This window comes from Eubalaena glacialis, chromosome 11 (genome assembly GCF_028564815.1).
Source record: "Eubalaena glacialis isolate mEubGla1 chromosome 11, mEubGla1.1.hap2.+ XY, whole genome shotgun sequence".
Lineage (NCBI taxonomy): Eukaryota > Metazoa > Chordata > Mammalia > Artiodactyla > Balaenidae > Eubalaena > Eubalaena glacialis.
Window position 1 is genome coordinate 71935255 of NC_083726.1, and position 12643 is coordinate 71947897.

Genomic DNA, 12643 nt, shown 5'->3' on the forward strand with positions numbered 1-12643 from the left:
CAGAATACACATTTTTCTCAAGTGCTCATGGAACATTCTCCAGGATAGATCATATCTTGGGTCACAAATCAAGCCTTGGTAAATTTAAAAAAATTGAAATCGTATCAAGTATCTTTTCCGACCACAACGCTATGAGACTAGATATCAATTACAGGAAAAGATCTGTAAAAAATACAAACACATGGAGGCTACACAATACACTACTTAATAACGAAGTGATCACTGAAGAAATCAAAGGGGAAATCAAAAAATACCTAGAAACAAATGACAATGGAGACACGACGATCCAAAACCTATGGGATGCAGCAAAAGCAGTTCTAAGAGGGAAGTTTATAGCAATACAAGCCTACATCAAGAAACAGGAAACATCTCGAATAAACAACCTAACCTTGCACCTAAAGCAATTAGAGAAAGAAGAACAAAAAAACCCCAAAGCTAGCAGAAGGAAAGAAATCATAAAGATCAGATCAGAAATAAATGAAAAAGAAATGAAGGAAACAATAGCAAAAATCAATGAAACTAAAAGCTGGTTCTTTGAGAAGATAAACAAAATTGATAAACCATTAGCCAGACTCATCAAGAGAAAAAAGGAGAAGACTCAAATTAATAGAATTAGAAATGAAAAAGGAGAAGTAACCACTGACACTGCAGAAATACAAACGATCATGAGAGATTACTACAAGCAACTCTATGCTAATAAAATGGACAACCTGGAAGAAATGGACAGATTCTTAGAAATGCACAACCTGCCGAGACTGAACCAGGAAGAAATAGAAAATATGAACAGACCAATCACAAGCACTGAAATTGAAACTGTGATTAAAAATCTTCCAACACACAAAAGCCCAGGACCAGATGGCTTCACGGGCGAATTCTATCAAACATTTAGAGAAGAGCTAACACCTATCCTTCTCAAACTCTTCCAAAATATTGCAGAGGGAGGAACACTCCCCAACTCATTCTACGAGGCCACCATCACCCTGATACCAAAACCAGGCAAAGATGTCACAAAGAAAGAAAACTACAGGCCAATATCACTGATGAACATAGATGCAAAAATCCTCAACAAAATACTAGCAAACAGGAACCAACAGCACATTAAAAGGATCATACACCATGATCAAGTGGGATTTATTCCAGGAATGCAAGGATTCTTCAATATACGCAAATCAATCAACGTGATACATCATATTAACAAATTGAAGGAGAAAAACCATATGATCATCTCAATAGATGCAGAGAAAGCTTTCGACAAAATTCAACACCCATTTATGATAAAAGTCCTGCAGAAAGTAGGCATAGAGGGAACTTTCCTCAACATAATAAAGGCCGTATATGACAAACCCACAGCCAACATTGTCCTCAATGGTGAAAAACTGAAACCATTTCCACTAAGATCAGGAACAAGACAAGGTTGCCCACTCTCACCACTATTATTCAACATAGTTTTGGAAGTGTTAGCCACAGCAATCAGAGACGAAAAAGAAATAAAAGGAATCCAAATCGGAAAAGAAGAAGTAAAGCTGTCACTGTTTGCAGATGACATGATACTATACATAGAGAATCCAAAAGATGCTACCAGAAAACTACTAGAGCTAATCAATGAATTTGGTAAAGTAGCAGGATACAAAATTAATGCACAGAAATCTCTTGCATTCCTGTATACTAATGATGAAAAATCTGAAAGTGAAATTAAGAAAACACTCCCGTTTACCATTGCAACAAAAAGAATAAAATACCTAGGAATAAACCTACCTAAGGAGACAAAAGACCTGTATGCAGAAAATTATAGGACACTGATGAAAGAAATTAAAGATGATACAAATAGATGGAGAGATATACCATGTTCTTGGATTGGAAGAATAAACATTGTGAAAATGACTCTGCTACCCAAAGCAATCTACAGATTCAATGCAATCCCTATCGAACTACCACTGGCATTTTTCACAGAACTAGAACAAAAAATTTCACAATTTGTATGGAAACACAAAAGACCCCGAATAGCCAAAGCAATCTTGAGAACGAAAAATGGAGCTGGAGGAATCAGGCTCCCTGACTTCAGACTATATTACAAAGCTACAGTAATCAAGACAGTTTGGTACTGGCACAAAAACAGAAATATAGATCAATGGAACAGGATAGAAAGCCCAGAGATAAGCCCACGCACATATGGTCACCTTATCTTTGATAAAGGAGGCAAGCATATACAGTGGAGAAAAGACAGCCTCTTCAATAAGTGGTGCTGGGAAAATTGGACAGGTACATGTAAAAGTATGAAATTAGAACACTCCCTAACACCATACACAAAAATAAACTCAAAATGGATTAAAGACCTAAGTGTAAGGCCAGACACTATCAAACTCTTAGAGGAAAACATAGGCAGAACACTGTATGACATAAGTCACAGCAAGATCCTTTTTGACCCAGGTCCTAGAGAAATGGAAATAAAAACACAAATAAACAAATGGGACCTAATGAAACTTAAAAGCTTTTGCACAGCAAAGGAAACCATAAACAAGACCAAAAGACAACCCTCAGAATGGGAGAAAATATTTGCAAATGAAGCAACGGACAAAGCATTAATCTCCAAGATTTACAAGCAGCTCATGCAGCTCAATAACAAAAAAACAAACAACCCAATCCAAAAATGGGCAGAAGACCTAAATAGACATTTCTCCAAAGAAGAGATACAGATTGCCAACAGACACATGAAAGAATGCTCAACATCATTAATCATTAGAGAAATGCAAATCAAAACTACAATGAGGTATCATCTCACACCGGTCAGAATGGCCATCATCAAAAAATCTAGAAACAATAAACGCTGGAGAGGGTGTGGAGAAAAGGGAACACTCTTGCACTGTTGGTGGGAATGTAAATTGATACAGCCACTATGGAGAACAGTATGGAGGTTCCTTAAAAAACTAAAAATAGAACTACCATATGACCCAGCAATCCCACTACTGGGCATATACCCTGAGAAAACCATAATTCAGAAAGAGTCATGTACCAAAATATTCATTGCAGCTCTGTTTACAATAGCCAGGACATGGAAGCAACCTAGGTGTCCATCATCGGATGAATGGATAAAGAAGATGTGGCACATATATACAATGGAATATTACTCAGCCATAAAAAGAAATGAAATGGAGGTGTTTGTAATGAGGTGGATGGAGTTAGAGTCTGTCATACAGAGTGAAGTAAGTCAGAAAGAGAAAAACAAATACAGTATGCTAACACATATATATGGAATCTAAGGGAAAAAAAAAAAAAAAAAAGAGGTCATGAAGAACCTAGTGGCAAGATGGGAATAAAGACACAGACCTACTAGAGAATGGACTTGAGGATATGGGGAGGGGGAGGGGTGAGATGTGACAGGGTGAGAGAGTGTCATGGACATATATACACTACCAAATGTAAAATAGATAACTAGTGGGAAGCAGCCGCATAGCACAGGGAGATCAGCTCGGTGCTTTGTGACCACCTAGAGGGGTGGGATAGGGAGGGTGGGAGGGAGGGAGATGCAAGAGGGAAGAGATATGGCAACATATGTATATGTGTAACTGATTCACTTTGTTGTAAAGCAGAAGCTAGCACACCATTGTAAAGCAATTATACTTCAATAAAGATGTTTAAAAAAAAAAAAAAAAAAAAAAAAAAAAAAAAGAAAGTAGCATTGTCTCCAGTTAATAGGGAGAGCCAAGTGCGGTTTCCATAAATATCCTCCTCTTGAGCTTCTCCATACTCAGCTCTGCCTGCTACAAGTGTCTACTGGTCCATCAAAGAGGACTTTCTCATGAAGACACAGCTGCAGGAGTTCAATGATGCTGTCCTCCACTCCATCGTCCATTGATTCTATTCCACTGCGTCATTCGGTTTGTTGGGAAACTGCTTTCATTTGAAGGTCTCCATTGAGACAATAGACAGATAGGCACCCACAGATGCTAATAGGAAAGTGGACTCTTTGCCCTTATAAGTACTAATTTTCATGAGCTCCATGGGTGGAATAAATCATTTTGTCAGTCTTCTTGGCATTTCTGGAGTTTAGGTAGAAGATAAAAGTTTACAGCTTAATAGAAGCATTTGTAACCCTGGCAAGATAAACAGACACAACTTAAAAGGCCAACTCCAATAAAATGCCAAGGAGCAAGACAGCCCAGATTGTTTTTCCCTAGATTCCCGTCAGTTACAAACACCAGGAACAAGTGGAGTTATTTCAAAAGCAACAGCCTTGTTTCCTGAGGGATCTATGCTCAGAAGTTTAGAAACTCAGTTGTGAATCTAGAGGGGAGAAAGTTTCGACAGTGCAGGGAGATCTGAATCTGACGTGGAATCACAGAGCACAGGGTTGTGGTCAAACATTTTCCTAGATTTGTTCCTTTTCTCCTTCCTTCTGCCTTTAGATGTTATTGCTTTACATCCTCTTTTTCATCAGCTCCGAATTTGTTTAGTATTCCCTGGTTTTACTCCCAATGAAAATCGAGGAGATTTGGTGCTCTGAAATTGGCTGTTTTGATTTTTCTTAAAGGAATAAAAAAATGCATTGATCAACACCCCCCCACACACACACACACGCATACACACATCCTCATCTTTCTGGAAGATGTTACAGTGTCTTAGAGGGTTGTAGAAGGGATTGAGAGGTCAACGAAGCCCCAGCTTTGCAGAGACACCCGTCAAGTTGGGCTCAGCAGCTGCTGTCGGATTCACCTTCTGCAACGGGGGAAACAGTACTCCCACGGTGTGAGACTCCACTGATCTGGAAGTGGAACGAGTGAAGGGTTTTAAGGTTCTAAGGTAACCCAGATGTCAGGGCAGAACTTTCAAACAGGCTAAGTCCAAGTTCCTCCAGAGCGAAAGCGCCTGAGAGCCCAGCCCTGGGAACTGGGCAGAATGAAAACATGGAGAGTAGCTTGGCCAATGAAAAATGATCATCGTGATCAAATTAACACTTTGAACACGGCTTTAAGTTCGCCACGCTAACTTGGGTCAGGTTGGGGACATTGCAGTGGGCTGAGGTTCTCACGTGCACTCCCCAGACTTAGAGATTTTTTTTTTTTTTTTTTTGAGACGACCAGGATCGTCGGGGAGGGAAGGGAACAGACTAGAGGCTGAATCTTTGGCTTCGTGCTCCGAGGCGGAGACAGCCCAGCCTGTGGGATTACACGAGATAGGATCGAGTCCAAGCGGGTCCCCAGCGAGGCGAGGCGCGCCGGAAGGAATCTAAGTAAGAGTTTAATTAACTACCCCCCTCCCCCACGCCAAAGGAGAAGAAACCCAAATAGGCAACCCCCAAACCGTTTGATCAGAGGAAATTGGGTTTCTTTTCCCCCGCTTCACCCTTCCTGTCTTTCAATCCATCAGAATGGTTGGTTAAAAAAAAAAAGGCGTAAGATCGGGGGCGGGGCAGAGGAGACGACCCAAGTGCACTTGAGAACCTGGGCTGTGCCCAGGCGAACTTCATCCAGCAGATCCCCAGCGCCCAGCTCAGCCCTCCCGCTGCGCCGAGCCGGTCCTGCCCGCCCCGCCGCCGGAGCCGGGCGCCGACTCGGCCTTTCCAGGCGGAGCCAGGGGCGCGTGGGCGCGCGAACAGCCCTGATCCCGCGGCGGCGTCCGCGCTCCGCGTTTTCGCTAGCGCCGGGCAGGCGGCCGAGGGCGGGGTGCGCGGCAGCGCGGCGCGGGCTGGGGAGCAGGGCGCACTCCGCCTGCAGCCCAGCGAGCGCCGCCTCCCGCGGCCGCCGCGCCCGACAGCGCGCCCCGGAGCGTGCCCGCCTCGCACAGCCTGAGCTGACCTCCGCGAGGGGCACCGCGGCCGGCACGGCCACGTCCCGGGCTTAGGATGGTTCGCGTGCTGCCCACCCTCGCCCGCCGCTGACGCCGCGGACCTCAGCTCCGCAGACCCGCCGCGGCGCCGACGACAGTCCAGCCGAGTCCCGCTCCCTCGCTGGGGTGAGTGGGCTCCGCAGAGGGGCTGCGGGTGCGGCGGTGAGGGGCGAGCGCCGCGGGGGAAGGGCCCGGCACGGTCCGCGTCACTGCGGGGGGTCTGTGACACCCAGACTGGGTCGGTGTCGCAGAAAATGAGGGAGATGGGCATAGTCGGTTTGTTGGGCTGGGTAGACAGTGAAAGCAAATACTGGGGCTGCAGCACCAAGAGGGCTTCAGATAGGCTGCCCGCACAGCTCCTGCTTGCTGCATCACAACCAACTCTTCCCTTGATTCTCTCCTGCGTGGAAACCCGTTCAGCGGCCCCAGAGTTGGGGCGATGCGGGGCGCGGGGAGGCTGGGGTGCATTGGTCCTTGTCCACCTCTTAGGATCGCCTGTCACCTACTGGCGTCCGGAGGCAGGGTGCCTATTCTCCCCTAACGCTCTGGGGAAAGGGCCGATTGCTTTTTGGCTGAGGGGCATCAGCTCCCCCCTCCCGCCCCCGCCCCCGCCCCCGCCCCAGCAGTGGTGTTTTCCGGATTTTGCACGTATATGGGAAAGAATGGGAGCGTCTTCTTCCCTTTAGGCAGAAAAAGTTGGAGAAACTGGGCATGTTAATAATTAGCAGGACCGGGACTCAGGATGCAGCAGAAAGCTGTTAAATTTTCATTGCCCTCTAAGAAAAACAGACGGCATCGCCAGTGACTGTTGGCAGTGCCGTGTTATTTGGGGGACTTTGGGAAAATTGTCCACAGATTGTCTTCAGGAGGCTGAAGAAGGAGGTGGGGGTGGGGGGAGGATGGCTGGCACTGCCCTGGGTTCCAGCTTCCCTAAGGAGGATTCAGAGTCATAAGCCAAACATGTTCGGTTGCTGATTTTGAAGAGTATGGTAGGCAGAGCTGCGGCCCTGAGCAAGGTGAAGAACACAGCATGGGAACTGCCTAAAGGAAAACATGTAAGGATCTTGCCTCTCCCGAGGAGTTCAGATGCATTTGTGCTATAAAAAGCATGCATATATATGTGGCTTTGGGGACGGGTTTTATGAAGGACAGATTACATGTAATGAAATTGTATTTGTGCATGCCGGTACAGTTTTGTCTACCTCCCGATTTTAACCAGACTTCAGAAGGCACTGTCTACAGCTGATGTTATATAATTGATGCGGTTCACCATCAGTTAATTTCTAATGTGCCTTTGGAGTAAAAGGAACTTCTGTCTGTTACTTCAGACCAAACCCAAGGTGTAGACAGGTGAGGGTTGCTGAATGTTTGCCCTGGTCTGGCTCCAGATGTGTGAGCTCAGCTGTTGCCTGTCACTTAGGTGACAACTGGCCTTTTCCCACTAAGCCTTTGCTGTCTCCATTATCCTCAGTGAAGTGTCAATGTTCAGCGCCTTCTATTATCAGAGTGGACTCTAGCCCCTTGGGAGGTGGCAGCCTTGTTTCACCATCCCCAACAATATGTCTGTTTTCAGACTGTAGGAAGGAGAAAAAAAAATCCCATGACAGCAAGATAGATACATTTTGAATGGAGCACCAACTTAATCCAAAGATTCTGCTTTAATCAAGACAGCTCTGGAAGGATGACGCAATATTTGTCAAGCCTTTTTCTTTGGAACAATATTTACTCCCACTAGGGGATTTTAAACTTAAACAGCAGCCATTTATCTTGCTGTCTGGCGGGGCCCGGTTCAGTTTGCCTCCATGTGGTCCTAGCCTAGGTGGCTGGGCTGGGCCTGGGACAGGAATCTGTCATTGTAGCCCAGCTGGAGCCTGAAGAAAACAAAATACAGCACCTGCTGGTACCAGGAGGTTCCTAAATGCCATCAACTGGCGAGTCAGGAAACACAGAAGGAGATATTTTACAAGCTCTTCCAGAAATGTTTATACAAAGGATTTAAAGGTTAACAATGCATGTGCTCTACCTATTAATACTAAAAGGTGCTAGAAATGAATGGACGTTACCCACAGTTGAAAGTTAGCACACTTGCTGATGAACTTGAAAATCTCTCTTTTAATAAGCCATGGCTAACAATAGTGACTTCTTCTTGTGAATCAGTGTGGGAGGGAGGGAGAGAGGGCTAAAGGACTGGATGAAACATAGGGGTAGCTATATTGATGTGAGAGAATGGATTTTGTAAATTAATTTTTCAATCCTTAATTTGGTACTAATTGGTGATTTATCACTGAGGGAGCCTGTTGGTTCACAGGTTTTTAAAAGAAAAGTGATGTATTTTACTCAAGTGACAGATTCAATCAGTTCTGCCAGCAATACCACTGAACCTTTAATTAAAAGTTTATCATGTTTTTAAAATCAAGGTCCATGGAACCGCCATTTGTCTGTATAATAAAGGAGGTTGTAATGAGTCAGCTTGGGTCACCCAAATAAAAGCTAATATCAGCTGGAGGAAAAAAAAGACCTTTATAGGGTTAATAGCTAAACTATTAAGTTTAGAGTCAGATACGGGTAAAAGTCTGGTTATTCCTAATGTCCTCTGCTATGATAACTCTGAAAAGACACAAAAGAAAAAAGGTTACAATTTAAAATTTCTTAAGTTAGAATTTTAAAAAGGAAGCTGAAATCTAAGTTTTAAAAAGTGACACTGTAAGATAATTTCTCTAAAACCGTTTATAATTACTTGAAAACCAAATACAAATACTTGAGTATTATGAGTGACTTTTCATAATACTCGTGAGATGGAACAAGAATTTTTAAAATGATTCTCCAGTAATTAAGTAACTATTTTAGTGATACAGTTTGGGTTGTCCATATTACAGGAAACAATTTTCAGAAAAGATTATTCTAGTTACTACTGTTAATTTTCCCATTAAAGTAGTTTATAAAGAGTAAATTTTTCCTTTTAAAGAATGAAAGTAATTTTAAAAATCAAAGTGATTCTCATCTGTGCATAGAAATGTTAAAGATGCCAGTAGACCAGGGTACGCTCCTTCCCCTTGCAAAAAAAATAGCTCTCTCTTTTTTTCCCTCCAGGTTACACAAAATAATGTTAATTGTTTAACTCTTATTCATGTGAGAATATTCAGTTTGCTTAAATGCAGGTCCAATTATTTCACAATCAAGAGGAATTAGGAAAGTGAATGAGTTATATTTCTTGGCTGGTTGGTTGGTTGGTGTTCTGAGGGGCCACTGCTGCTTTGTCTTCTGGTCACAGAATAAAGCAGTACCGTATTACATACTAATGTCTTTAGAAGGTCGTGTTAGCAAACGAGCTGGGAGAGGGAACTACAGTAGTCCTGGTGCCAAGTCCTGCCTTGATGCAGTTCCTCGAAACCTCAGGCGGTACGTGGAGCCAGAGCCGAGTGCCAGGACCCAGCCGGCCCCCCTTCTGGACTCTTCCGTCTCTGGACGCACACAAGCCTAGCACCTCAGCGCCGCCAGCGACCAATAGCCAACCTTCCTGTCTGTGGCCGTGCAGAACTGAAGTCGCGGAGGTTAACTAAATGTGTGTTGGTGGAGGAACATTTTGGAACAGTGGTAAAGGCCTGGCCCGAAATTGCACATGGGGGTCCACCTCCCTCACCATTTCCCTCACTCTCCTCTCCCCTGAAGGAGGGATGGTGCGAAGAGACAGGCTTTACAAGATGAAGCACGCTGATGTCATGACACTCCTGGCGCAGAGACACGACAGAATAATCGGACCCCTCTCCCGTGTGCCAGAATGACACGATTTTTCCAAGAACCGTTCCTGAGCCAGTGGTCCGCTGGCTCTATTTCCAGCCCCCGGGGGGCGGTGCGGGGGTGGGGTGGGGTGGGGGGCGGTTCAAACCTCTCAAAAAGAATGCAGTAATTCTTCCTGTGTCTCTCTTTTGTGCGCTTGTTTAGACTAAACTCTAAATGCATTTTGGTCACTTTTGAAGGGACCTCTCTAGAACAAGAACGATTGCCCAGCCTGAACTGATTAGACCTCTCCAGATTCATTTCCTTATGAAGAGAGATTTTAAATGTAAAATAAAAATAAAAATACCAGCAAGGCAGAAGCCAGTGTAAACATTTTAAAACTTAGAGCTGTAAACTAGCAAGCAGCTGTCATTCCCCTTTACTGAACTTTTTCCTTCCTGTCCGTAACTTCGTCCGAAGCGATCCTAAAAAACAACTGACCAGTTCCACTGCAGTTGCATTTTTTTCTCACTGGTAGGTTTTTTCTAAACTCTTGGGAGAGAAGCCTTTCATTTCTAGTGGATTACACTTCAGAAGAAAAAAAAAAGTGCGGGCTGTGTTATTTCAGTTGTTGAAGCACTAAAGTCATGTACTCCTTTCTAAGAGTTTTGTCCCGACTGCTGATTTATAGCACCCACCAGCTTTTGCTTTGTGTACGCTTCTCTCTGTTTCCTTCTTGTCTCATTGGGCCTCTGGAAAGAAAGAGTTGTCAATAATACAGTGAAAATATTGTAGTCAGATGTGGCCTTAAGGAGACCCCTGGGTGCAGCATGCTCTCCCTCAGCTGCCCTGCTTTTATCTGCAGTGCAGATCCCACAGCTTACAATTATGGTCTTTGACTTTGGTAACAATTCTGTTTGAAATGTTTCCAATTACACACAATATTGGCGGCATGTAGCAGCTGCATGCCAAAAAGCATTTCCAAGTGTGTTCCAAGAATCAGGCTGTGATTGCTTTTAATTTAAATAAAGGCTATTTGGTTTCCTGGGAAGCTTTTTATAACCACCTTCTCTCCCCCACCCCATTTTTGTCACCTTTTAAAAAAAGTCTGATATAAGGTAGCCACCACTTAATGTGATACAGTATTGGCCCTGGTTTTCTAGGATGGCCCTTGGCTTTGTGCAAGCATGAGGACTGTTCAATAAAGGAAAACTTAAAGAAACATTGTACAGCAGTTTGGATTTCCCCAAAGAAGAAAAGAAGGAAAGGTTATCTGATCACATATTGTAAGTAGCCAACGTTTTCGAATTTTTCCCCCTCCTTCTTTAGGGATCTGCCATTATAATTATGTATTTAGGTCACTGAAGATTATTGGGTACAGTGTCTTTCCTTCAACTTCTTCTACTTTTCTTTTTGTGAGCCCATGAACATATGTTAAAGACACATTGAAAAGGTAGAGAAAGTTCAATAAGAATATTCTTAAAACAGTGGGCATGGGGGGGGGCGGGGCAGGGAGGGAACCATGGAAATAATTTCACCATTCTATAGCCACCAAACCAGCCAGATCACCCCCTCTGTGGGCTTGAAATCTCTGAACACTGAAACCTTTTAAAACAGTAGTGGCTTAAATCTTTTAATAGCTACCAGATATACTTGACTTATTAAATCTGAAAATAAGAAAATATACACTTTCAGGATTTAGAGTGAAGGGATTAGTTGCAGGACTGGGGAGTTCTGTTTCCAGGATGGTTTGTTGGCCCATTTGAAACATAACACCTAGAGCTAGAGGGTATCCAATAGCTGAGGTGCTAAGATGGTCCCAATTAGGGTGTTTTCACATAGGCTCTTTCAATCCTGGCAAACACATCCTATAGAATATAGTGCTTCTTTGGGTTGAACAGTAGTTGACTTGCATAAATGCCAACATCTCTTCTGGCATTTTTGGAAATCTTCCATCATGTAATAAATAGTGCTGTATAATCCAAATTTGTAAATGCCATGTTTCATGTAGCCCCTGTAGAGACAGCTGAAATTAACCCAGGCTGCTAGGGATCATTGAGATCCTGGAGGTTAAGTTACTGCCTGCATCCAATGTCCTACCACTAATGAATGATGGTAGGGGTCTTTGACCAAAGCTAGGAGAGGGTGCGAGGTTAGCCTTAGTGTAAGAAGCACCCACCAACCGACACTTAGACTTGTCCTTTCTCCTTGAAAACTCTTTCAATTAAGCAAACCTTCTCAGAGGAAATTTACTCAACTCAAGGTAGAATGAGATTTATGTTGCTTTACCAGCTGAGTACCCCAGCCTGCCAAATACTCAGCCCACCCAGGTCCATTGCTATAGTGACAAAACCCACTATAGTAACTATGGTTGAAGTAGAAAGTCTATTAAAACCCGTTTCTATATTGGCCAGCTCCTCTGCCCTCGTTGCAGTGCAGTCTTCTGGATACACACACACATACACAACATTCTTTTAATCTACTAATAGTAAACTGATTTAGACCATGTTATAGTTTCACGAGAGGCATTTGTACTTGCTTTTTTTTTGTCTTTTATCTCAGTGATAAGTAAATAGTATGGTATTCTTCTGAAGAAACTCATAACTTGTTAACTGTAAATGATGTTTCCAACTCTGTTATTTACATGCTTGAATAATCTACGTTCCTTCGTTAGGATCTGAAAAAGACCTAGATAGCATGGCATTTTGTTTTGCTTTAAAATATCTCTGCCTTGAAATAGAGACACAGATGTAGAGAACAAACGTATGGACGCCAAGGGGGGAAAGTGGGGAAGGGAGGGTGGTGATGGGATGAAATGGGAGGTTGGGATTGACATATATACACTAATATGTATAAAATAGATAACTAATTTTAAAAAAGACCTAAAGATAAATAAATAAAATCTCTCTGCCAAACAGTTTCAGGAACTATTAGATTTTATGTAAGAAGACTCCTTAGTGCTCTAGTGTTGAAATACTTGTTATAATGTGTGTCAAAAGGAGACAGCATTTTAAATTCTTCCGTGACTATGTAATTAATAAGTATGTTCAGTGCTTGAAGTATGTGCATGTTACATAATTTTTAGAAAGAGATAAAGTTAGCT

The 12643-nt window shown here is 43.2% G+C and overlaps 1 protein-coding gene across 6 annotated transcripts in view; it reads left to right on the forward strand.

Annotated features, from left to right (window-relative positions):
• Nucleotides 1-5091: 5091 nt before the first annotated feature.
• Nucleotides 5092-12643, forward strand: part of PRICKLE1 (prickle planar cell polarity protein 1) — a 106904-nt gene continuing 99352 nt past the window's right edge. For 2 of the 6 annotated variants that reach the window (XM_061204807.1, XM_061204810.1), the window contains exon 1: nt 5691-5949. The gene's annotated coding sequence lies outside the window, so the exon portion shown is untranslated. Of the gene's footprint in view, nt 5228-5690; nt 5950-6493; nt 6879-10703; nt 10827-12643 lie in introns of those variants that run through there. The other 4 variants (XM_061204808.1, XM_061204804.1, XM_061204806.1 and 1 more) reach the window with 4 other exon arrangements.